The sequence below is a fragment of the Diabrotica virgifera genome, chromosome 1 (assembly GCF_917563875.1).
Source record: "Diabrotica virgifera virgifera chromosome 1, PGI_DIABVI_V3a".
NCBI lineage: Eukaryota > Metazoa > Arthropoda > Insecta > Coleoptera > Chrysomelidae > Diabrotica > Diabrotica virgifera.
Genome location: NC_065443.1, coordinates 4,376,795 through 4,401,125, shown reverse-complemented (window position 1 = coordinate 4,401,125; position 24,331 = coordinate 4,376,795). Strand labels below are relative to the sequence as shown.

The window sequence follows — 24,331 nt, the reverse complement described above, 5'->3', positions numbered from 1 at the left end:
TGACCGAAATTTACGGCAAAGATATAAACAATAGGATCATAATTTTCAAACCATCACCTTTTTGTTTTTGTCCTCTTTCTCCACACCAATTTTCATATCTTTAAAATCCTGATAACATGTATTATTATAATAAAAACTATCGATAATACGTGTGAAAATGGCCAAAAATAGCAAAATTCCAATAAAAAATTAGGTTGGAGAAAATGTAACCCTCAAAGTTCAAAATCGGTATACGTTAAAAAAAATGCATTTTCTCGGCTTCCCATGGAGCAATTTTCTTCATTCTTTTTTTGTTCCCAAGTAACTCGAGTAGAGCCATCGAACTAACGCATTATTAAATGTCAAACTTGCTTTTGTTTTGTTATAATAAATTAATTTATTTATTATAACACAATATTTTAATTTGTTTAAATAAAAATTGTTTAAATAATTATACAGCTTTCAAATGAGAATATTTGTTTTTAACTTTAAAAGGTACACTTGTAGTAAGTTTATCTAAAAAAAGCCTACAACTGGAAAAAATATGTAATTTTCTGTTCTTATAAATAAATTAATCTATTATAACAAAACAAAAGCAAGTTTGACATTTAATAATGCGTTAGTTCGATGGCTCTACTCGAGTTATTAGGGAACAAAAAAAGAATGAAGGAAATTGCTCCATGTGAAGCCGAGAAAATGCATTTTGTTAACGTATACCGATTTTGAACTTTGAGGGTTACATTTTCTCCAACCGAATTTTTGATTGGAATTTTGCTATTTTTGGCAATTTTCACACGTATTATCGATAGTTTTTATTATAATAATATATGTTATGAGGATTTTAAAGATATGAAAATTGGTGTGGAGAAAGAGGACAAAAATAAAAAGGTGATGGTTTGAAAATTATGATCCTATTGTTTATATCTTTGCCGTAAATTCTGTTCAACTTTGACCGGTTGTATCTCAGGAATCACTCGTCATAATTAAACGTTTTTTCTTTTAAAAGAAGCGTCCTGCCACTGTCTTTCGAATACCGTTTTCACAATTTAATTTAGTTTAATATTTCCCGAGATATTCGATTTGTTTATAAACCAAAAAATTGTTTATAATTTTAAAATATTCCTGAGGCCGCTTAAATAGTCCAATTTCAATTCTGTAAAGTTCATTAGATAGGTATAGTGTCTTTTTATGAAAAAATCATAGTTATTCTTAATATTCTTATGCATCATAATTATTGTCGTTATTATAGCGGCCGTAAATTTTTTATTCTCATTTTAATTGTTGCTAAACTGTTCATTCAATTTCCATAGACTTCTGGAATTATAATATATAGGGAAAGGGCTTTTACATTACCAAGGTATTTAATTATTGATTAACAACTACTTATCTAAAAGTTTAGTTGAAAATTAAAGATTTTGTTGGAAAAACCCGCTTTTTCCAGGAAAAGTTTTCGTCGAAGTAAATCGGAAAAAACACGTCTCAATGCAGAATTTAATTGCGGTGAATTTTTATTTGTGTTTTTGGTCTAAAGTTAAAATCTTTGGAGTTAAAGAGCAAAAATTGAAAAAAACACGATTTTCGGGCGCCATTTTGTTTATAAAAAAAGTAGCACACTATCTGCGGACTTTGCATATCTATATTATTAATACATACAATAATAAGATTCGATTCCAGCAATAAAATTGCTGGTAAATAACTTTTCCTTGTATTTTGCTAATTAGCCCAGAGTATCAAGACTTATCCTGGAGCAGACTTAGAGACGGACCACGTTCCACTGGTGGGAGTATTTCGCGTCAAACTCAAAATAGTGCAGAAAAAGAAATCACAATCATACGACCTACGTATGCTAAAAGACCCTGACACGAAAATGAGGGTTTAAGCCACGTTAAACGAGCAAGTGACAGCAATTAGAGACGAATCGAACGAAGAACAAATGATCAAACAGATGACCGAAATATTTCAAAATGTAAAGGATAAACACTTAAAGGCAGCTAAATTAACCATGGATGACAGATGAGATCCTGAGACTAATGGACGAAAGAAGAAATGCCAAAAATGACCCCGACACATATAAAACAATCAATATATCAATAAGAAGGAAAATTAGAGAAGCGAAAGAAAAAGAAACAATGAAGAGATGCCAAGAAATTGAGACTCTACAGTCAAAGTACGATAATCATAATGTATATAGGAAAGTTAAAGAACTCACAGATGGACTAAGGTGGAGACAGAAAGGAAATCTAACTGATTCTGACGGAAACATCATTATAGACAAACAGAGTAAAATTAGAACGTAGAGAGAATATCTAGAAAAACTATTTGAAGAGCACAGAGATAACACCTTTGAGTTAGAAGAAGAGGTAAATGCTGGACCAATAATATTACAGCAGGAAGTTTATTCTGTCATAACACAGCTAAAGGATGGCAAAGCAGCAGGTTCCGATAATATACAAGCAGAACTACTCAAACTAATGGACAACGAATCAATAACAATAGTCACACAGATATTCAATAATCCGGATGGCAACATATACAAGTCTGGAGAAATACCAACAGAATGGCTGAAGTCTGAGTTTATTGCACTTCCAAAAAAACCAGGAGCCAAAAAATGCGAAGAATACCGTACGATAAGCCTGATGAGTCATTTCCTAAAATTGTTCCTAAAGGTAATCCATACGAGAATTTACAAGCTATGTGAAAGTCAAATTTCGCGCAACCAGTTCGGGTTCATAAATGCTGTTGGTACGAGAGAGGCTTTGTTTCAATACAAGTCTTATTCCAGAGATGCAGAGACGTCAATTACGACGTATATGCATGTCTGCTTGATTACGAGAAAGCGTTTGATAGAGTACAACACGCCAAGATGATGCAAATACTAAAAGAAGCAGGAATTAACAGCCAAGATCTGAAAATAATTAGAAACCTTTACTGGAATCAGACTGCAAACCTCAGAGTTGACGCAAACACACCGAATATGTGAAAATCATGAGTGGAATGAGGCAAGGCTGCATTTTGTACCTCTAATTTCCAATCTTTACCCTGAAAGAATATTTATCGAAGCTTTGCACGTCTTGCACGAAACTGAAAAAGGTATTCTACTAAACGGGTACCGGCCAAATAACATCAAGTATGCAGATAACACCATAGTATTTAAAAGTTTATAATTGTAGTGACTTTTTAAATAGTTTTTAAAAGCGACAGGTATGTAATAATTGTAAATGTTTCAGTATCCTAATAAAAATTACATAGGTACCTACCTATTTGGAAAATTTAAAATGAACCTATCAAAATAGCGTGTAATGCTTTGATTTACATAATTTGATTACCATCAAAATTGCTGTCAATATCCACCTAATATATTGTTTTTTACTCTATGTTTTGTTGTATTTTAATATTTCAATATTCTACAAAAATCAAAATAATTTGGTTAACCTTCGGATGACCAAGCGGGGGAAATTGTGACCCCAGCGTATGTTTTTCTTTAATAAATTCAAAAATATTTTTAATTTTTAACTCATTATTTTTTTATTTGACTTTAATATCATTCTAGATAACCTCATATTTTGAAATAAAAAAATTCCCTATATTTTACGAATAAAAAATATATTCTGAAGTTGATGTTTAGTAAAATAGCGTCTATTATGTGTAATTACAAGTAGTTTTACGATAATGATGTCGACTTTGCAAAGTAACAAGACACTTACTCAACATACACACTACACATGACACTAATACTCATGTTGTGACTGGCTGAATGACCTAAAGTCCATGCCAAAAAACAATTAAAAAAAAACACTTCATTTTTTGTTAATTGTCATTTTTGACCTGGGTCATTCCCCCCCCCCCTTGGTCATCCGTGTAACAAAAAAAGGTTGGTCATCGGAAGGTTAAATTCAGAACTGTCAAAAGTTTAAACCGTTTAGTTAGTCGATATTCCCACATGATGCAGGTGGCTCCGTGGGTAGAAGTGTAAGATGAATGAATTCCAATACTAACAATATGTATTTAGTTAAAATTTTTTCCGACAATTGTTCAATTTGTGGCATTTTTTAATTTTTGGTACTGTTTTAATAAAATTTTTTGAAAAGTAGTAAGTATTAAAATTAGTTTAATATTTAAATAAAATATAAATAAACTGTTTAAAGTATTAATTTCGTTATATCTATCTTCTATTATAAAAATCATATAATAGAAGTACAGTATTTCTCATGATCATCAGTGCGTCACAGTTTTTCGATTTCTTTCTAACGCATTAAATTGTATGTGACAGAAAAAAAGGCACGTCGGTGATTACATTTCGTCGGTGACATTTTTATAACATTTATTCTAGTTATTCTAGTTGTCGATAGATGGCGCCATAATAAAAAAAATATTTTTTTTAATTAGATAATATTACAAATGTAGGATTACATTCGTTTAAGTTATTTTATTTTATCATAAACGCGAGCCGAAAGCCAGTTAAGTGGCATTTGCCTAATAATAAAAAAAACGCGATAGATCTATAGGTTCAGCATATCATGGCCAAGTGACAGTATTCAGTAAGTCAGAGAAAAGTCGAGTTGACATTAAGACGCTGATGATAGGGGGCAGACGGCCTTTTTCATCTTTATAACGACGTACGACGAAGTAAGATTGCATATTCTTGCTATAAACCGTCTTCAGTGTTAATTACCGTTTACATTAGTTGTTACATTATCCTTGTAATTACGATGTTGTTCTGAAGCTATTTTCTTGTGGCATTTTTATGATTAATTATTTATATGGGAAATAAGCCACAATTAAAATGAAAAAAATAATTTTATTAACGTTTCGACGCCCAAATCGGGTGCCGTTGTCAAAATACAAAATACATATTTTGTATTTTGACAACGGCACCCGATTTGGGCGTCGAAACGTTAATAAAATTATTTTTTTCATTTTAATTGTGGCTTATTTCCCATATAAATAATTAATTGTAATTACGAGTTCTACAATTAAAGTGTTTGTTGTATCCTAAAATCGACCTGTGGCCAAATAATCAACCCTAGACAAACAGAAGATAAAAGCCTACACAAATATAATCTGTATAATTTATAAGACTATACAAATCAAAGAAAATACCATTTTATAAATGCAAGAAACACATTTGATTTGTTTTTATTCCAAACTGAAAATAAAATGTGACAACTGTCAGATTTAACTAAAATGTCATGTTAGAATAAATGTCATAAATGTGTATTATCACGGACTTACCCTTTTTCCTATCATTTTTTACGCACTGAAAAATGATCATGAAAAGGACAATATGACTTCTTACGTGCGTACAAAGTACACACACATTCTTTTTTTTAAGCTGTTCAGGTTATAAGCTGAAACAACTCGATTGTTACTATAAATTGATGCAATCCGATACCAACTCCAATCTAACTCCAATTTCGATAAATCACTGCGATGTACCGTTTACACACAACGATAAATTGTAACAATTCGATCGAAATCGATAAATTTCTCGGCTTTAATAAATAAATAATATTTATATAATATTAATATAAATATTTATTTTTTGATAAAATCGGCCGGGCCCAAAGTAAGGACCATATTTTGTTAATTTGGTTAATTTATAAAATGATAAAAATACCACGGCACTGATCGTATCAGCTCCCTAGCTCAATTGAAAGGGGGACGTTTTAGCACTTGCATGTTAAATCTCTTTAAACTGTGTCGTTTTACCGCCAATTCATCGAAAAATGGTCCACGCTCCTCGGGGCAATAAAAATAAAATAAAGAGGCAATAAATTAGGGTTTGGTATTAGCTTAAGGATCATAAATAACCAATTTTGAGAGAAATTTCGCTATTTCACGTTGCTTTGAATATATTTCAGGGTGCGTTGAATCCCGTCTTCAGTTTTTATCTTTTTTTGTTACATTTATCTATTTCACTCGGCCTGCCGTTCCAACAACGTTCCATGGAAGTTCTTTTTTAGAGGTCAAATCACTGACGACTGGACTAATATACGAAATACGAATTCTTTGTTATGGTTTCTGCGGCAAATCCAGAACAGAAATAGAACACGGGAAATCTGCTCTCGTCATGTGTGTTATTGTGTTTGTTGCGAAAGGAAATATGTTTTTAAACGAGAACTATCACAACATCATCGCGATGGTCTCGATTTTGCTTGAATGCCGATTTTTTGTATTATTTTAACAATGTTTATTGGAAAGACAATTGGATGAATCTGAAATTGGATAGAGTATCTATGTGAAACCGACAAATATTTGTAGTTATTTCGAAATATTTTCTTTCTGGGGGAAAAAGCACGTTCCGATTTCTCTTTATTTGTTTCTTAAGGTACACTTTATTATTAATAAGGTACATTTGTTTCCTTAATATAAGGTACATTTGTTTCTAATAGTACACTTTAGAAGACCAAAAATAAGCATTTTTTCAAGATTTTTTTCCTCAGAACCTTTATTAAAAATGAACTTAAAACTTTTTACATGTTAATATCTAACTCTTAGAGAATACAAAAAATATATCTTTTATCATTTATGCACTTACGCTAATATTGTACAGGGCGCCAAAATCGAGGCCTCGAGAAAAAGTAGTTCCGATGGCGGACAGTTAATCTCAGGACTGGTATCTCTGAAACAAAAAAATCGTACGGCATTTGAAAAAGGAAGGTTTCTTACGTGACAATTTACCACCGTTAGTGAAAAATTCCGCAAGAAAAAAATTTTACACAAATTTGAAAAAATTTTGTGGAAAAATCGCTCGTTTTCATTCAGTTTTTCATGGTGAAAAAATATTTATAGGTCTCGACTTTTGCGCCCTCTACAATATTAGTGTACGAGCATAAATGAAAAAAGATATATTTTTTGTACTATCTAAGAGTTAATTATTAATATGCAAAAAGTTTTATGTTCATTTTTAATAAAGGTTCTGAGAAAAAAATTATTGAAAAAAGAATGTGTGTGTACTTTGTACGCACGTAAGAAGTTATACTACTTCTATTATATGATTTCAACGAAATCAATATACAGTTTCTCTACTACTTTCCAAAAATTTTTATTAAAACAATACCAAAAATTAAAAGAATAAAACACACACAAACACATTGAAAAATGCCACAAATGATTTCTGAACAATAATTGTTGCCAAAAATTTTAATCAAATACGTATTTTCTGAAAAAATATATATAATAATATACTTACAATCATAAAATCTATAAAAAAAATAACAACTTGCTTGGGGCTTGAACCCACTTCACGTCTACCGCGCCGTACGAGAGTTGAAGTGATTTCCTACTACACCACATTCGCGTATACGTCATGTGGGAATATACACAACCTAAACGTTTACACCACATAAACTTTCTGACATTTTGTTTATTTATATGAATCAAATTATTAGTTTGATTTTTGTCGAATTAAAATACAACAAAATATAGAGTAAGAAAACGCTATATTAGATGAAGATTTGTAGAAAGTTTGTTCGTAATCAGATTATATAAATTAAAGCATTGTCTACTAATAGGTAACTACATTATTTTTTTACATTTTCCAAATAGGTATGAAGATAATTTTTTATTGAAATACAACTGAAACATTTAGAATTAGGTACGTACCTGCGGCTTTTCAAAACTATTTAAAAAGTTACTATAATTATAAATTTGATTTTATTTCTGTCCTCACAACAATAAAAACTAATATATACAATATTTTTGTTTACCGATAACCTTTATATTGAACAATTATTGACAGATTATTTCAACACCCAATCAGAGCCCGTATAACGACTAATACCATACTGTCGGTGTGCGCATGCGCGCAGATCAATAAAATTTCACCCTCAATGAAATCGCGCCTAAAGAAGTATAACTTCAAAAAATGATTATTTTTGGTCTTCTAAAGTGTACTAGTACCTTAAAATAAAAAGAAATCTACCTCTGTGCTGGCAGAGAGATATATTTTTATTCAATCATGTATAAAACAACCGGCTCAAAATTCCGCCACTAAAAATTGTTGAGTAAGTTTTACAAATATAACTTTCTTATTTGTCCTCCAATTTTCAAGATTTTTCAAGATCAGTTTGAAGGCACATGTATTGACATCGTTTATTATTCCGGTAACAAAAAAATCTTTGCTTAGATGACATTATACAGGGGTGAATGGGAGCGTTGTATTTTCTCTTTAAAAAATTCTGCGGAAAAATTGAAGGGCTCATTTTGTTTCATATTCCTTTTATACTATCCTGGAGGTGTCACTAAGGTTGTGTTTTTTGAATTATCAGAATATCTCTTTTATTGTAAGAGCTGTAAATAAAAACAATGCTTTGAAGGTTTATTTAGTTAAAAATATCAAACGCACTAAAATGAACAAAACAAAACAAAATTAACAACACAAAACAAAATTAACAACAACTAAACAATAATTCAATAGCTGGTATGTCCAGCTCTAGAAACAATCACTACTTGCAATATGTTTGGCATCGAATGAATAAGATGTGTTATCGTTGCCTGGGAAATAGCCTGATATTTTTCTACCAACACCAACCTTGAACTGTATCAAATATTCTGGAGACCTAGGATGACGGCGAATAGCTATTTTCAATTCATCCCATAAATGCTCGATAGGATTGAGATCTGGGCTGCATTCGGACCATTCCAATCTTATCAGTCCAACTTCTATTTAAGATATTAATGTTTATGAGTCAGTGTTTTTATTTATAAAAAATTGTGCAGCTCTTCCAAGAAAAGAGATGTTCGGATAATTAAAAAAAAACAAAATCTTAGGGATGCCTTCGGGATAATACGAAAGAACTATGAAACAAAATCAGCTTTTCACTTTTTCCATAGAATTGTTTAACCCTTAAATACTAACATCTTAAATTAATGACGTAAACACTAACTAACCGCCTGACAGACGGGTTTAACATTTTAGTGGTAATTTTTGTTTTTGTTAAATATTTTAATGCAAAAAAATATCTCAATGACTTACTGAAAGTATTGATTATCTAAAAAAGAATGTGTGTGTACTTTGTACGCACGTAAGAAGATATTCTTCTATTATATAATAGGTAATTTAAACGAAGTAAATATACTTAAAAGGTTATTTGTATTTTATTTAAAAATCAAACTAACTTTCTTATCTACCACTTTCAAAAATTTTTTATTAAAGCAACCAAAAATAAAAAAAAAATGAATCGCCCAGGAATTGAACCCGCAACCTTCCAATCTCAGTGCTAACGCATTTCCCACTACTCCAGCGAGGCCCTAGAAATAGACATGTAAGTTTCGGATATAATTACACAACACGGCGACATATAGTGTAAAAATGTTATGCTTACATTATATTTTATTATTTTACTACAGGGAAACACAAATCCAAAAACACAAGAATTATAATAAATAATACATTTCCTAAAACCACTAATATATTCTTTTAATGACTTATTTGCACGGTTACAGATACATACATACCTATCTTGAAAGATTAGCAATGAACTACATACTGTCAGAACTACATACTGTCAGTGTGCGCAGGCGCGCGGATCATGTACAATTTTACCCTCAATCGATTCGCCGCTAAAGAAGAATATCTTCAAAAACACAGTAATTAATCTAGTTTTTCTGTATTTATTAAAATAAAAAACATTATAACAAGGATGGAAGGATTGTTTATGTACCTTTTTACTCCTGAAAAAAAGTGTGATAAAAATTAAACAAATTAAAGAATCTTAATAAAAATTTATAATCGAGTTAAACAAAGAGTAAGAAAAATGAAAATAAAAAGGTTTTTAAAAAATGTTAAAACAAAAAAAAACTGACAGGTACTATAGTTAGTACAGTGTAGTAATGGTAGTCACTGGCAACGTTTTCATCACAAATTGATTCCATTTCGCTTATGTTGTCTTCTAAATCATCAAACCATTTCAAAAGAGTTTCCTCAGGCTCTTTACTCCATTATTTGATGTTTTTGTCGAAGTGGGGCACATTATGTGTAATGACGAACTGGGCACAAACACTAACACCCCGTCTATTAGACGGAAATCACACTTTGAGCCTAAATATCTTTCGAATAAGAACCTGCCGCAAATTGCCGAATTCAATACTACTAAATAACAACCCAACTTGAAAAGTCATAAACGGGTGACCTTCAAAATTTTCTAGGAAGGGAAATATCCCACTTTCGACAAGCGATGCCGTCTGAGCGACGGGGTAATAGTAATAATAATAATGTTTATTAAATCCACAGTACAAGAAATTACATACATACATTTTAATTTTATATTCTACGTTTTACATTATTACATTCTATTTTTTAATTTTACATGTTAATCCTGGAAAATAAAGAAACATTTACTCACTACCCGTTAAAACCTATTGGTCGAACACGGGGATAGTGTGTGACAATGTTTAGTTTTTGAATATAGTGCCTAGCTACAAACATTCTATTATCTTACATGTATTTATTTATTTTCTTTTATTTTTTTTATATTATACATAAAGGAACTGGGTAAATTTAACAAACCACTCTATTGCAAACGCTATTTTTTTTTAATATATTTTTTTAATTTTGTTCACCTGTTAAGTCAGATCAAATAATTTTGGTGTTAGTACTTAAGGGTTAAACTTAATCCGGTCAACTTAGACATCAAAATGCTTGGCAAATAACAAAAATTGCCGGAGAGCCAAATTTTGGTGGAGAGCTAGGGTATACCATAACAAATAAAGTTTAAAAAGTCCCCATCGATCCCATGTGTGCGTCAAAAGTTATTCGGGGTCAAAGGTCAAAATTTGAGATTTTTTAAATTTTTTTCTAAAACGGTAAGTTTTATCAAAAAAAACCTTAAACCAAAGTTGTAGATCTTAAAATTCTCTACAAAAATAGTTGTTACTATTTTTTCCTAAGAATTGCCATTCCTGAGATATCGCGATTCAAAGAGTCACATTATACATGATATGCACGCGTTTCCACACCACCTGTGAGGTAGTGTACTCAGCGCGTTTTTTTTACCGTGGTTTCCTCTGTAGGCCTTCTCCACTAACTGTTTTGACAATTTTAGGATAATTTTAGGAAACAATATCGGTCAAGTTCTAGATATTACCTTATTATTGATATTGATTATTGATATTGCTATTGATTATTAGGTTAAGGTTGATATGAACCCTTAATTAATTTGTTTCTGATCCTAGAGATGGCTGTACTGTAGCATGTTACTGTGGTAACATTTTCAACTTAATTGTAGATTTCTACATGATGACTCTGTAATAATGTAGAAACCTGAACACTATTCTGTCCTTACACCCATTGGCTCAATTGGCCCTGTTGCCAAATTGTTTAAGACAGTAATTTTATCAATGCCTAATAACAAAATGTAATGTTGGCAAGAAACATTTAGTCCATGACGTGATGCCGCTCCCGTCTAAAAAAAATTATTGTTCGGTTTCTCTGCGGATTCCTATTCAGAAATGTTCTCTTTAAGGAAATATGAAGTGCGCAGGGCGAAATTTTTGGCCAGAAATTGTTTAAAAATGTTTTTTTAAGAAATTCAAAAGATCACCCTTTTTGCTCCGGAACATATTTTTTTAGGGTTTTTGGGCCATTCTAACAAGAAAGGTATGTTGCCATTTTTCTCAAAAGTTGATAGATTTCGAGTTAAGGGCGATTTAAAATCTGAAAAATGCGATAATACGCATTTTCGAAGTTTAAAAACTTAGATTTATGTATATTAATATATCTGAAATAGCCAAGTGCTTGTATTAAAGTTTAAACATTTTTTTTTCAAAATTATGAAGAGTAGTCGGTTCTGTCTTAAATTTAGACCGTTCTTTTTAAAATGTATCAAAGAATATATAGTGAGTAGAAGTTTACGGCCCTGTAACGTTTTAGCATAGGATTTTGCGTTCCAACTGAGTAGGTGCTATGGAGGTGCATAGATCTGACAACGTCCGTAGTCACCGTCATCTCACCACCGCCCGCTCTGCGGCCGTAACATCCCTCGTCAACAAGCCTCCTTATAAACGTGACCATCTGTTTCATATAAAAGCTTTCTCTATGAGCTATATTATATTCGTTCAATTCGTTGATGTTATTATGCGTCCATCCAATTTTAATGCCGATGCGGCAGGTTCTATTTCAACAATCTTCTATTTTGCACGGGAAAATATTTTTTCAGGTTTTTAGGGTAATACTAAATAAAAAAGTTTGTTTTCATTTTTCTGACAAGTTCACAGTTTTTGAGTTATAAGCGATTTAAAATCTGAAAAATGCGAACATACGCATATTCGAGTTAGAGGCTTGAAAACTGATAATTATTATTATTTTTGTAGTTGACAAGTGCCTAAAATCGAAGCTTAAACATTTAATTTTAAGATTTTGCTGGGTAACCGGGGCTTATTTCAAAAATAAATCGTTTTTTACTTGTTAATTATGCGCGTTAAAAATAAAATTTAATAGTTATTTATGATATAAGTGTTAAAAGTTTAAAAGTACACGTTTAAGGCAGGCATGTGAAAGTTTGCAGAATCAGCGAAGCGAATTCTGCAATTCACATTAAAGTGCCTTAAAAATGTACTTTTTAACACGTATATCATACAATATTTTTTCTACTAACGTCTTATATATCAACAATTATAATTTATTCATTCTCATTTACAGGACAATGACAATACCTCCAAAAACTTTTACTTGAACTTGACTGACATTCCATTTTTATATTTTTCTTGACATTACATCAAAACCGTCTATATTGTCAATACGTAAATCATAACATAACAAAATATAGAATAACATCTACTTTTATTGTTGTAAGTATATTCTAACAAATTTTAATAGTTTTTTCTACAAACGTGTTAAAAATGCAATAATACAGTTTAATTTAAATTTTACAAAACGTTTTAAACTACCTTTTTCAAATTGAGCAAGTTGTACTATTAATATTAATGTTAATAAATGAAATATGAAATATAAATATTTTTACGTTTCACAATTTGACAATTCACTTTTAACTGCAGTGCCTTAAAAATTTTAAAGCACTAGTGCCTTAAAATAGCATTCTTAACGCTCGTATGGAGTGCTAAAAATTGCATTTTTAACACGGTTGTAGAAGAAAGTTATTTAAACAATTTCTGCCCAAAAATGCCGTCCGGCACCCTTCTCATAAAGTTTAAAGGAGACATTTTTGAGCAGGAATTCCAGAGAAACTGAATGGGAAGCATTTTTCATGCGGGAGCTACCACACAACCGGGACTACTTCTCTTTAAATTTTGTATATTATAATTACCATAGTTTTTTAAACAATTTATTTATTTATTTAATTATTTACAATGTACCAATTACATACGCCAATCATATCGCACGACAAAACTGTGGAAAACCAACAACCAACCTACAGTTTACAGGACTTAAGCAGTCACCATATGTAAATGAGGGAAACTCCTGGAGTTGGCCGAAGAAATCAATATTCACCTTATTCATAGTCTAAAAGATAAAACTACTTTCTTTTATAGGAGATGGCGCAAAGGCGCAACCTCGATCTATGCTGGGTTTCGAGTAACTCACAGTTGCAACTATTCCCAAGCTTCCGAACCGTACTCCATAGTTTCCCCCCCTCAGCCAACATCGACCAGTCATAATCGAAATAGATTCAGAAATACTCAGATTGAGTTACACTAAATACCAATTACCAATCTTGTGAATTTGTTTAGAAACATTGTTTAGACAATTTCTGCCCAAAAATTTCGCCGGCACCCTTCTGATTTATTTAAAGGGTACATTTTTGAATAGGAATCCGCAAAGAAACCAAATCAGAATTTTTTTCAGACGAGAGCGGCCTCACATCATAGACTAATTGCATATTATGTTTCTCGGTAACTAAATATTCCAGTTGTTAGTCATCTCTTATCTCACACTGAAAAATGGTAATAAAATTTTATGACCGCTTGCAATCTTGTAAAAATGTATTAGCACAAATTTTGTTTATACATAAACTTTTTAACACGTTGACGGACAGTGCGTCAAATGTATAAGCAAGTGTTGTGACACTATATGAATTTTGCAAAGTAGAATATACACTGGCGCGCAAAAAATTTAGGTCACTAGATGAATTATTTGATGCCTCGGATTTCCTAAACCTGTTGTCCGATTTGAATGATTTTTTTAGTATGTTATAGCTTTATTATTTAAGAATCTTAATGTGTTAATATTGTTTGCTAGACAGGTAAATGTCATTTCATACCGGGTGTAACAATCATACTGTGTTTTTCCTTAAAGTTCGGAACACGCTGTGGAATATTATAGCATAGATAAAATGAGGCGCTCAGAGCAACAGTGGCCTAACAAACATCCCACAATTTTACCAAAACGATATTATTACATTAAAGTTATTCTTTATTTAAGTGTTTTCAGATGCAGACTAGTTCAAGCAATGGTTGCTTCAGCCACCCTGCATCTGAAAACACTGAAGTAATGCATAACTTTAATGTAATAAAAGCATTTTGGTAAAATTGTGGGATGTGGGTTAGGCCACTGTTGCTCTGGACGCCTCAAATATTGAAATTAGAACTCAATTGTAGCCTTAGGCTTTCTTAACACTTTCTTTTTTTATTCATTTGCTTATGTTGGATAATAAAAAAGTTAGGTACTTTAACAACTAGCCATGTTCTTCATCAATACAGGGTGTTTCTAAATAAGGGCGACAAACTTTAAGTGGTAATTCTACATGAAAAAATAATGACCGTTTGCTTTATAAACATTGTCCACAAATGCTTAATTTCCGTGATACGGGATGTTGAATTTTTTCTTACCAACTGACGGTTTATTTGTTGCTCTAAAACCGATTGAGATATGCAACTGAAATTTGGTAGGTTTTAAGAGGTAGTTATTGCGCATTGTTTGGCATACAATTAAGAATTTTATATTCGCCATTGGCGTGCATACGGGATGTATCTAAAATATTTATACCCGTATGCACGCCAATGGTGAATATAAAATTCTTAATGGTATGTCAAACAATGCGCAATAACTACCTCTTAAAACATACCAAATTTCAGTTGCATATCTCAATCGGTTTTAGAGCAAGAAATAAACCGTCAGTTGGTAAGAAAAAATTCAACATCCCGTATCACGGAAATTAAGCATTTGTGGACATATGTTTATAAAGCAAATTGTCATTATTTTTCATGTAGAATTGCCCCTTAAAGTTTGTCGCCCTTATTTAGAAACACCCTGTATTGATGAAGAACATGGCTAGTTATTAAAGTACCTAACTTCTTTTATTATCCAACATAAGCAAATGAATCAGAAAAGAAAATGTTAAGAAAGCCTAAGGCTACAATTGAGTTCTAATCTCAATATTTTATCTACCGGGTGGTGAATTGGAACACGGGTCATAGGAAACTCAATGTAAAATTCTAAACTGTTGAATTCCTGCTTCCCTAATTATTTTACATCAAAAGTCATAAGAAACTATTTGTAGAGAATTGAAATATGTATTGAAAACAACTGTTAATATTGTTCTACGAACAATAAGTATTCAAAATTTTGTAAAAATATAATACAATTTTCAGAGAAATACGCCAAAGCTACGCCACACACAGTGCAATAATGTGTATAAGATTGCATTCGGTGACAATGAATTTATTATATTAACAATTTGAACTGTCAATTTCTTTATTTATTTTATTATTTATTGTTTAAAACACAATAAAGTTGATCAGATACCCTCAGTTAAGGAGAAAGTATTAATAATAAAGATATTTTCTTCAGTCAATAGTGTGCTCACTGTCAGTTAAATAGTAACGTGTGGCCTAACATGCCCACACATACCTACTGCGGTAAATACATTATATTTTTCAAAATTTTGGAATGTGTTTAAATCGTAGAACAATTGTAACTTCTGTTTTTATTACAGATTTCAATCCTCTACAAATAACTTCTCATGACTTTTGATGTAACATAATTAGGGAAGCAGGAATTCAACAGTTTAAAATTTTACATTAAGTTTTCTATGGCCCGTTTTCCGATTCACCACCCGGTACCTATACTATAATATTCCACAGAGTGTTCCGAACTTTAAAGAAAAACACAGTATGATTGTTACACCCGGTATAAAATGACATTTACCTGTCTAGCAACAATATTAACACATTAAGATTCTTAAATAATAAAGCTATAACATACTAAAAAAATCATTCAAATCGGACAACAGGTTTAGGAAATCCAAGGCATCAAATAATTCATCTAGTGACCTAAATTTTTTGTCCGCCAGTGTAATAGCCAAATTGCTAAATTTGTTTTATGGAAACAATATGTTTTTGTAAACATGTGGACGACGACCATGGATGTCGTATTATATTTCATATGCATCTGTAGATGTAATGTGACAAAAAATCTACAAAAATCTACCGATTTTTTGTCATAACTCGTTATTTTAAAAATGTCGTCTATAGACGTTCTGTTCATCAACGTGTTAAGAACTAAAAATATCTGAGAGAATAAAGTCAATGTATGATAGAAAAAGAATAGAAGAAAAGAATAGGATTTTGATTTTAAATTCGGCAAAATATGTTTAAGCAAGGCGAAAACATCGTGTTTCTTGAGAAAAATATTCCCATGAGATCTTTTTGCGTAATCAGTTTCATGAGATACCGCAGAATAAGGTCCAAAAAGGTTATAATAAAGATATTAAAAATCATTGTTAACAGAAAAAAATACTCAAAACTATTTCACTAACACCAAAACTAGTTCTTCTCTGTCTTGCTCGTCGATTTATTGCATTTCGATTTAATGTCCATGATTCAGCTCCTTAGTATTAAAGCACACTGTGTATGGTTTGTTCAACAGTAAATGGTTTGAGTTCAATTAGTGCGGTCGTAAATATTATTAAATTTATCTGACCTGGCCCATTGTTAAGACCCACCCGGAGCGATAAGCCACCGAGGTAGACAGAGTTGGTCTTTTGCAATTAACACTGACTAGACGGTACTCCCATAATAAAGCCTAAAATAAATTTTACCTGAAACCGGGCCTTTTATACTATTATCGGTTAATCCGGTCTGTTTATAGTGGTAACTAATTAAACTTAACCATTTACTGTTTAACATACCATATACATAACATATTATAATTAGCCTTATTCTGAGGGCCAATATCAGATCTTTGCTGCATAAAATCTTTTTCATTTTCACGAAGTTGGCACGTGCTTTTTCAATTCTCTCTCTTATTTCTGGAGTATAATCGTTATTTTCTGTGATTATCGTTCCCAGTAAATATATTTTTTACTCTCTCAGACTGCTGGCCGCCTACCGTTAATATTTCATTTGTATTGTTGTTTTTGCTGTACAATGGGGCATTCGATTCCATAGAACTCTGGACCGTATTAAACGGAATGAATAACGCAAGGAAGTCATCTAAGATTTGCCGATGACATAGTGCTCATAAGCAACAATACAGAAGAACCAATCTACATACTAAAGATGCTTAAACATGAATCTGAGGAAGGCGGTTTAAAAATGAATTTAAATAAAACAAAAGTGATGACAAATCAAAATATCAGAATCGACTTAGTTGGAAGTGAGATCGAAAGTGTCGAAGAGTCACATGATCAAACTAGACAATCAAAATCAAAGGGACGAGATAGCTATAAGAATCTGAATTACTTGGGCAGCAGTTGAAAGACTCAGTGATGTGTTGAAAAACAAAAAGATACCAATAAATCTAGAAAAAAGGGTACTCAACAGTTGTATTCTACCAGATAAGACTTATGGAGTGGAGACCGTGACACTTACAGGGTTATCAGCCAATATATTAAGAACAACACAGAGGGCCATCGAACGAGCTATCTTAAGAGTATCTCTGAGAGAACATATTCGAAATGGGACGTACGAAACAGGACGAAGGTGGAATATGTTATTGGAAGAATTGCGCAAATGAAATGGAGCTGGATAGGACAGTACACGTGCCACGGCAAAACAACGAAAGGTGGACGAGAAACATTTTACATTGGAGACCACGCGAGCATAGTCGTAGCAGAGGAAGACCACAAAGACGATGGCTAGATGACTTCAAAGCAAAAGTGGGGAGAAACTGGTACCAAATAGCACAAAACAGAGAAGAGTGGAGAACTCATGGGAGGCCTTTGTATAGGAGTGGATGCAACCAGGCTAAAGAAGAAGTTATTGTTTTCTTTAGGGACATTCACTTAACAAGCTACATGTTTTTATGGATTCGGCTGCCTCTAGAGATGTATATTCTCGGGATGAATACAGTCACTTAACTTCCACAATATTATTGTCACTTACTGACCCGTCCGGACAAGGTCGTAAAAACCCATAACCTTTTTCAAACACAGAAACAATCCACACTGCTTTACTATATTTTTTATTTTGATAGCAATTTCTGGCTGTTCTTCGTTTCTTATCAGATAAAACAATTGTTCCAGATATCGTTATCGCGTTTCCTCTTTTTACTTCTTTATCGATGATTATTCTGCCGCGCCGTTTTCATTTTCTAATATTCCATAATCTTTCTATTCCTGCTCTTAAAGAAACTGTTTATTAGATTTTTTTCTTTCTCATTTAATTTATACCGATCCAGATTAGCTCCATATAACAGTTTTAAGTTCTACTTCCATCAGACTAATCAATACGTTTATTTAACATACATATTATTTAGTGACAACACATTTTTCTTTTGTCTTATTTATTTCTGTTGTTTTCGTACAGAGAAGAAATCAATATAGATGTAAGATTTTTAAAATTGATTGTTACCTATTATTCCTTGTATATTGATCCTTTTTTATTTTTAATATGAAGGTGAAAATATTTTTAACCTCTCCTCAATTAATTTTAGAAGTGGTTATTTACTGCTCTTACTCCATATCTATTTACATATCGTCCAATTGTTTTCCCTTAAATTTAGCTCACCACAAATGCAAAAAGTAATGGACAATGAAAATTTTAAAGATAAAGTAATAATTTCAATTAAAATCTTTAATAAACATAAAAGTGCGACAAAAGAGAAATACCATGGATGGTATTATTAGAAACACTATGTGACAAATGAAGACTATGCTCCAATTCCAATTCAAAATATAGTCAAATACAAAGCTTCAGAGATACATGAAAAAATGCAAATAAAAAAAGACAACTTTATGGTACTTAAAAACATTAAAATGCCAATTGCCAACTAGGGTTTATATATCAAAATCTAATACGGCCAAGGGGACTGAAAATATTTCAACAAAAGTAGTTAAATTAATTTCAGAAGGTCACGTTGATGCGTTATAAATAGACGTTATAGTAGTAGGCTTATATTACCTACTAACATTAAAACATTTTGTTGTACAAAGTAATTGATATGGCAACGCTGTTAGGATAAAGTTCTGTGTGACGCGATTGAAGCAGAAGGCACTGCTATCTATCGAACATAAATATTACCGATGGTGTAGATGGCGCAATGTCATGGCGGCACAAATTCTTAGCGGCAATTCAAGATATAATTCTTGTTTAACGAGATTTTTCATATGTTTAGGAAAAAATATTCAACATTTTATTGGAAATATTTTCCATTGTTACAGTTTTATATATGTTGTTATTGAAATTTTATCCAATTTCTTACCGGTAGCTTTATTATAAGCCGAAACATATTATTTTTTCCTACTGTGGCAAAACTGTACATTCAAAAATTTTAAAAAAATTCATAAGTATTTCCTAGGATTATATCTTTATGCTGTAAGAAAATTAACAAAATTGTATGTTTAGTTTTCCCGCTTTATACTTGAAAAAAATGAGTTTTTTTGAGTTTTTTCGAAAACGAAAACATGAAGTTTGCTCAAAATTTGTCAAAATACTTCTAGTGATCACATATACCTTCTCAATTTTTTTCAAATTTTTTGAATGTGTAGTTTATTTTTGGGGGGGTTCAGATCAACCTTAACTATTGTTTTGATTTATTTAGATGTTTTAATCAGATTCATATTCTTGAAAGTCTACTTCAACAGTCAAGTCTTCTTCGATTTCATCTTCTTCCTCTTCCTCTTGCTGGATGTTCAAAAATTGTTCAAATGTGACTGAGTCATTGGTCTCTTCATTAAAATAACAGGAGTCTTCCTCTGTTGTACTAAACTGGACATTTGAGCAAGATTGACCTTGGCAGTTGGTACACACTAGAGAACACAGCAACCCGACTTTTTACATCCACATTTGGCACTACATACAACCTTTTTTGCAATTGCAAAAAATAGTGTTAAGGAGTTTTTCTGGAGCAGGTGGGAGTAAGGTTTTAATCGGTTCCAGAGTATTATCTATTAATTTCCAACCCCAGTCTTCTGGATTCAGTTCATTGCCTAGCCATGTTTGAACTTGATAATATACTCGATACAAATGTTGAAAAGCAGATGCTGATGTTGGAGGAAGACATGAAAGTTGTACTTGTTTCTTGTTTCGCGTATTTTTTACAAAAGTTAAGTATCGGTATTTATCAAGAAAAATATTTTTTTTGGAGCTCCATAAACCGCAAGAAGAAAGCGAATTCCTTCCGTAATTATTGTTTGCGGTGTAGAAGCAAGTTCTGTAAAAACTTTACAGCAGTCAGTCAAATCTTTTTTTCGAATAATTTAAGTACTGACGGTTTGCCCCTTCTGTACATTGCGGACGTATTGTCGCAGCCGGTTATCGCATGTAAAAATAAAATGTACTTTTGGCATTTGGGATAAGCCGATAAACTATTCGAAGAATATATCTCTGTTCGCTGTTAAGCCCTTCCAGGTTTCAGAAAATAAATAAATTTATCTATGCAGTCCTTGCAGTAATCAGTAACAATAAATCAACACCTTCACCAACTACAATTGTTGTGTTTGTTGCCTTAAGGGGCGTTTAAACACAGCGATAAGTCACAGCAACTAGTTGTGATGACAAGTTGCTGTGATTTGTTGAGATTGAAACGCTGTTTAGACGCTGCGATAAGTTGACCACAACAAGTTGAAGAGGCGACCATTGTGTACATTAGACCCTTTTAGACCCTTCAATGAATTATAACTAGTTTTCATCCTAAACAAATAGATCCTGTTACTTTCAAAATATAAAGGTTGGGTATGTTATACAGGGTATTTACAAAGTGATAACCAATTTTATATGAAAATCGTAAGTTCAACTCACTGTATAAATAAAAATAAGCACAACGGCAATGGTTTATTGATGCCATATTTTTTTATTTATTGTCAAAATTTTTAAAAATGCTAATTTACTTTATATCTAATAAAGGGTGAGTTAAAACTCAAGTACATTATTTTTTCAGTAAAATTTAAATGGGATACCCTGTATTTTATATCACTATTAAAAAGTACCATTACCATACTTTAATTTGTATACAACATTCCCTATGCGTACGTTCAGAGTGGAGCGAAGAAAGAGTGCGAGCAAAGAGCACGAGCAAAGAGCAAAGAGCAAAGAAGTGCACAGAATGGAGCGAAGAAAGAGTACGAGCAAAGAAGTGCTAAACCAGAGTGGAAGCTGGTAGTTACGCGAGACGAGAGTTTAGTTCTTTCCCACTCGGCAGGCATAGATAGTTATTTTCTTTTTTTTTAGGAAACTCCTCATTGAAAACGTGGTACTTCCTAACTCGCAGAAAATGTTAGAGAATTCATCGTAAAGGCAGGTATACATATGCGCTCTGCTCGGTGTGCGAGCCGCTCGCGCGCAGCATGTTTGTCAGATTAGTACGTGTTTTCAAGTGGCGCACAAATGGCACGCACACGGCGCACCACAATCTAACTTCTGTCGGTTTTTCAACAAAAGCTTTGATGGTTCGCAATACGTATTTGGACGGGTTTCCGAGTGGTTTGTTGGTTTTGGCGCGCCTGAGTTGAAAATATCAAAAAAAAAACATTCATAAATTAAAAATTAAACTTTGTTTCTGATGAAGCAACACAGTTGGAAAAAGCAGATATAATATTATAATTGTCACCGGAAATCGAAAAAGGTAACGCACAACTTGAAAGAACCTATAGATTTCTAGCTTCGTTTCTGGTGAAGCAACGCAGTTGGAACAAACAGATATATTATAATTGTGTCACCGGAAAGCGAAAAAGGTACCTCACAACTTGGAAGAGCCTATAGTTTTCTAACTTCGCTTCTGGTGAAGAAACGGAGTTGGAACAAGCAGATATATTATAATTGTGTCACCGGGAAGCAAAAAACCTAACGCACAACTTGGATGAACCTATAGTTTTTTAACTTCGTTTCTGGTGAAGCAATGGAGTTGGAACAAGCAGATGTATCATAATTGTGTCACCAGAAAGCGAAAAAGGTAACGCACAACTTGGAAGAACCTATAGTTTTCTAACTGCGCTTCTGGTGAAGCAACAGGGTTGGAACAACCAGATATATTATAATTGTGTCACCGGAAAGTGAAAAAGGTAACTCACAACTTGGAAGAGCCTATAGTTTACTAACTTCGCTTCTGGTGAAGCAACAGGGTTGGAACAACCAGATATATTATAATTGTGTCACCGGAAAGTGAAAAAGGTAACTCACAACTTGGAAGACCCTATAGTTTTCTAACTTCGCTTCTGGTGAAGCAACGCAGTTGGAACAAGCAGATATATTATAATTGTGTCACCGGTAAGCGAAAAAGGTAACTCACAACTTGGAAGAACCTATAGTTTTCAGGGACTACCTTTTTCGCTTTCCGCTGACACAGTTATAATATTATCTGCTTGTTCCAACTGCGTTGCTTCACCAGAAACGAAGTTAGAAAACTATAGGTTCTTCCAAGTTGTACGTTACCATATTCGCTTTCCGGTGACACAATTATAATATATCTGCTTGTTCCAACTGCGTTGCTTCACCAGAAACGAAGTTAGAAATATATAAGTTCTTTCAAGTTGTGCGTTACCTTTTTCGCTTTCCGGTGACAATTATAATATTCTGCTTGTTCCAACTTCGTTGCTTCACCAGAAACAAAGTTAAATTTTTAATTTATGAATGTTTTTTTTTATATTGATAACGATTTCCGAAGTGAAAGTTGAAACGTCAAGTAAACTTGATTTCAAACTCGAATTGTGGCTTATGTCTAAATAAAATAGTAAATCTTATTTTGTATTTCTCACGCCGGTAAGAAGACAACAATGAATAAATGACCTTTTTTACATTGGTCCGCATGTATAGTTTTTATTTCAGCTTCGAGATGGATGACGTCACTAGTATGTAAATGCCAAAAAATCATAATTTAAATATAAAAATCGGCCTGTTTCCGGATTTTTTAGTCGTCGGTTTACGAAATTATGAATCTATTCCATTTAGTTTTGCCACACTGTAGAACGTAGAACTTTGCAAAACTGAGAAAACTAATAGTATTTTTGAGAAATTTAAACGCATAATGAAAGATTTGCCTGAATTCAGGTTGCCTGGATGACACAATATGGAGAAATAAAAATATTGGAAAAGATATGAAAGGCAGAATTTACAAAACAGTCATCAGAACAATAATGACATACGCGGCAGAAACACGACCCGACACAGAGAGGACAAAAAGATTGCTCGAAACAGCGGAGATGAAAACCCTTCGAAAAATCGATGGTGAGACTCTATGGGACATAGCTAAAAGTGCAGATATACGACAGAAGACAGGGTAAGAAACAGAACAATAGAATGGAATGACCACATAAGCCGAATGACAACAAATAGGGTAGTCAGGACAGCGAGAGACGGTTTCCCAATAGGCAGACGATCAGTGGTAAGACCACGAAAACGATGGAACGACAACTTACTAGAGGCAAGAAGAAGAAGAATAATTTATGAAAATTTTGATAATAAATAAAAAAATGGCATCAATAATCCATTGCTTTTGTGCTTATTTTTATTTATACAATGAGTTAACTTGTTACAATTTTCATATAAAATTGGTTATAACTTTGTAAAATACCCTGTATAACATAACAATCCTTTATACATTTGTAATGGCGAAGTTAAGAAGATTTTGAATATAAAATAAAATATGTACAGGGTGTTCCAATAAAAAAAAATAAGTTTGGTCTGCCACTATGTTATCGAACACCCTATGTAACATTCTAATTAATTTTATAAATGTGAATCTCAAAGTTGGCTACAATTTTTGTTATTAACTTTTATTGCTATCTATTACTATAACGGATCTACGTAGCTTTACCCCACTAATCAATCACCCTGTACATTATTTAATTGGATATGTAAATAAATTCTAATTCGGTAAGATTCTCCTAAATTGATGCAACCCAAGTCCAATGATAAATCGCTGTACCGTTTAGACACGACGATAAATTAAAACAACTCGATCCTTGTGATAAGTTGATGCAATCCGATACCAACCTCAACCCAACTCCAACTTTGATAA

General features: G+C 32.4%; 1 protein-coding gene across 6 annotated transcripts in view; it reads right to left on the bottom strand.

Annotated features, from left to right (window-relative positions):
* LOC114335024 (prominin-like protein) overlaps window positions 1–24,331 on the bottom strand; it is a 210,949-nt gene that overhangs the window by 113,892 nt on the left and 72,726 nt on the right. The window contains exon 3 of one of the 6 annotated variants that reach the window (XM_050654098.1): window positions 6,518–6,601. The exons of the other annotated variants lie outside the window; for them this stretch is intronic. The gene's annotated coding sequence lies outside the window, so the exon portion shown is untranslated. The remainder of the gene's footprint in view (window positions 1–6,517; window positions 6,602–24,331) is intronic. 6 annotated transcript variants of the gene reach the window in all.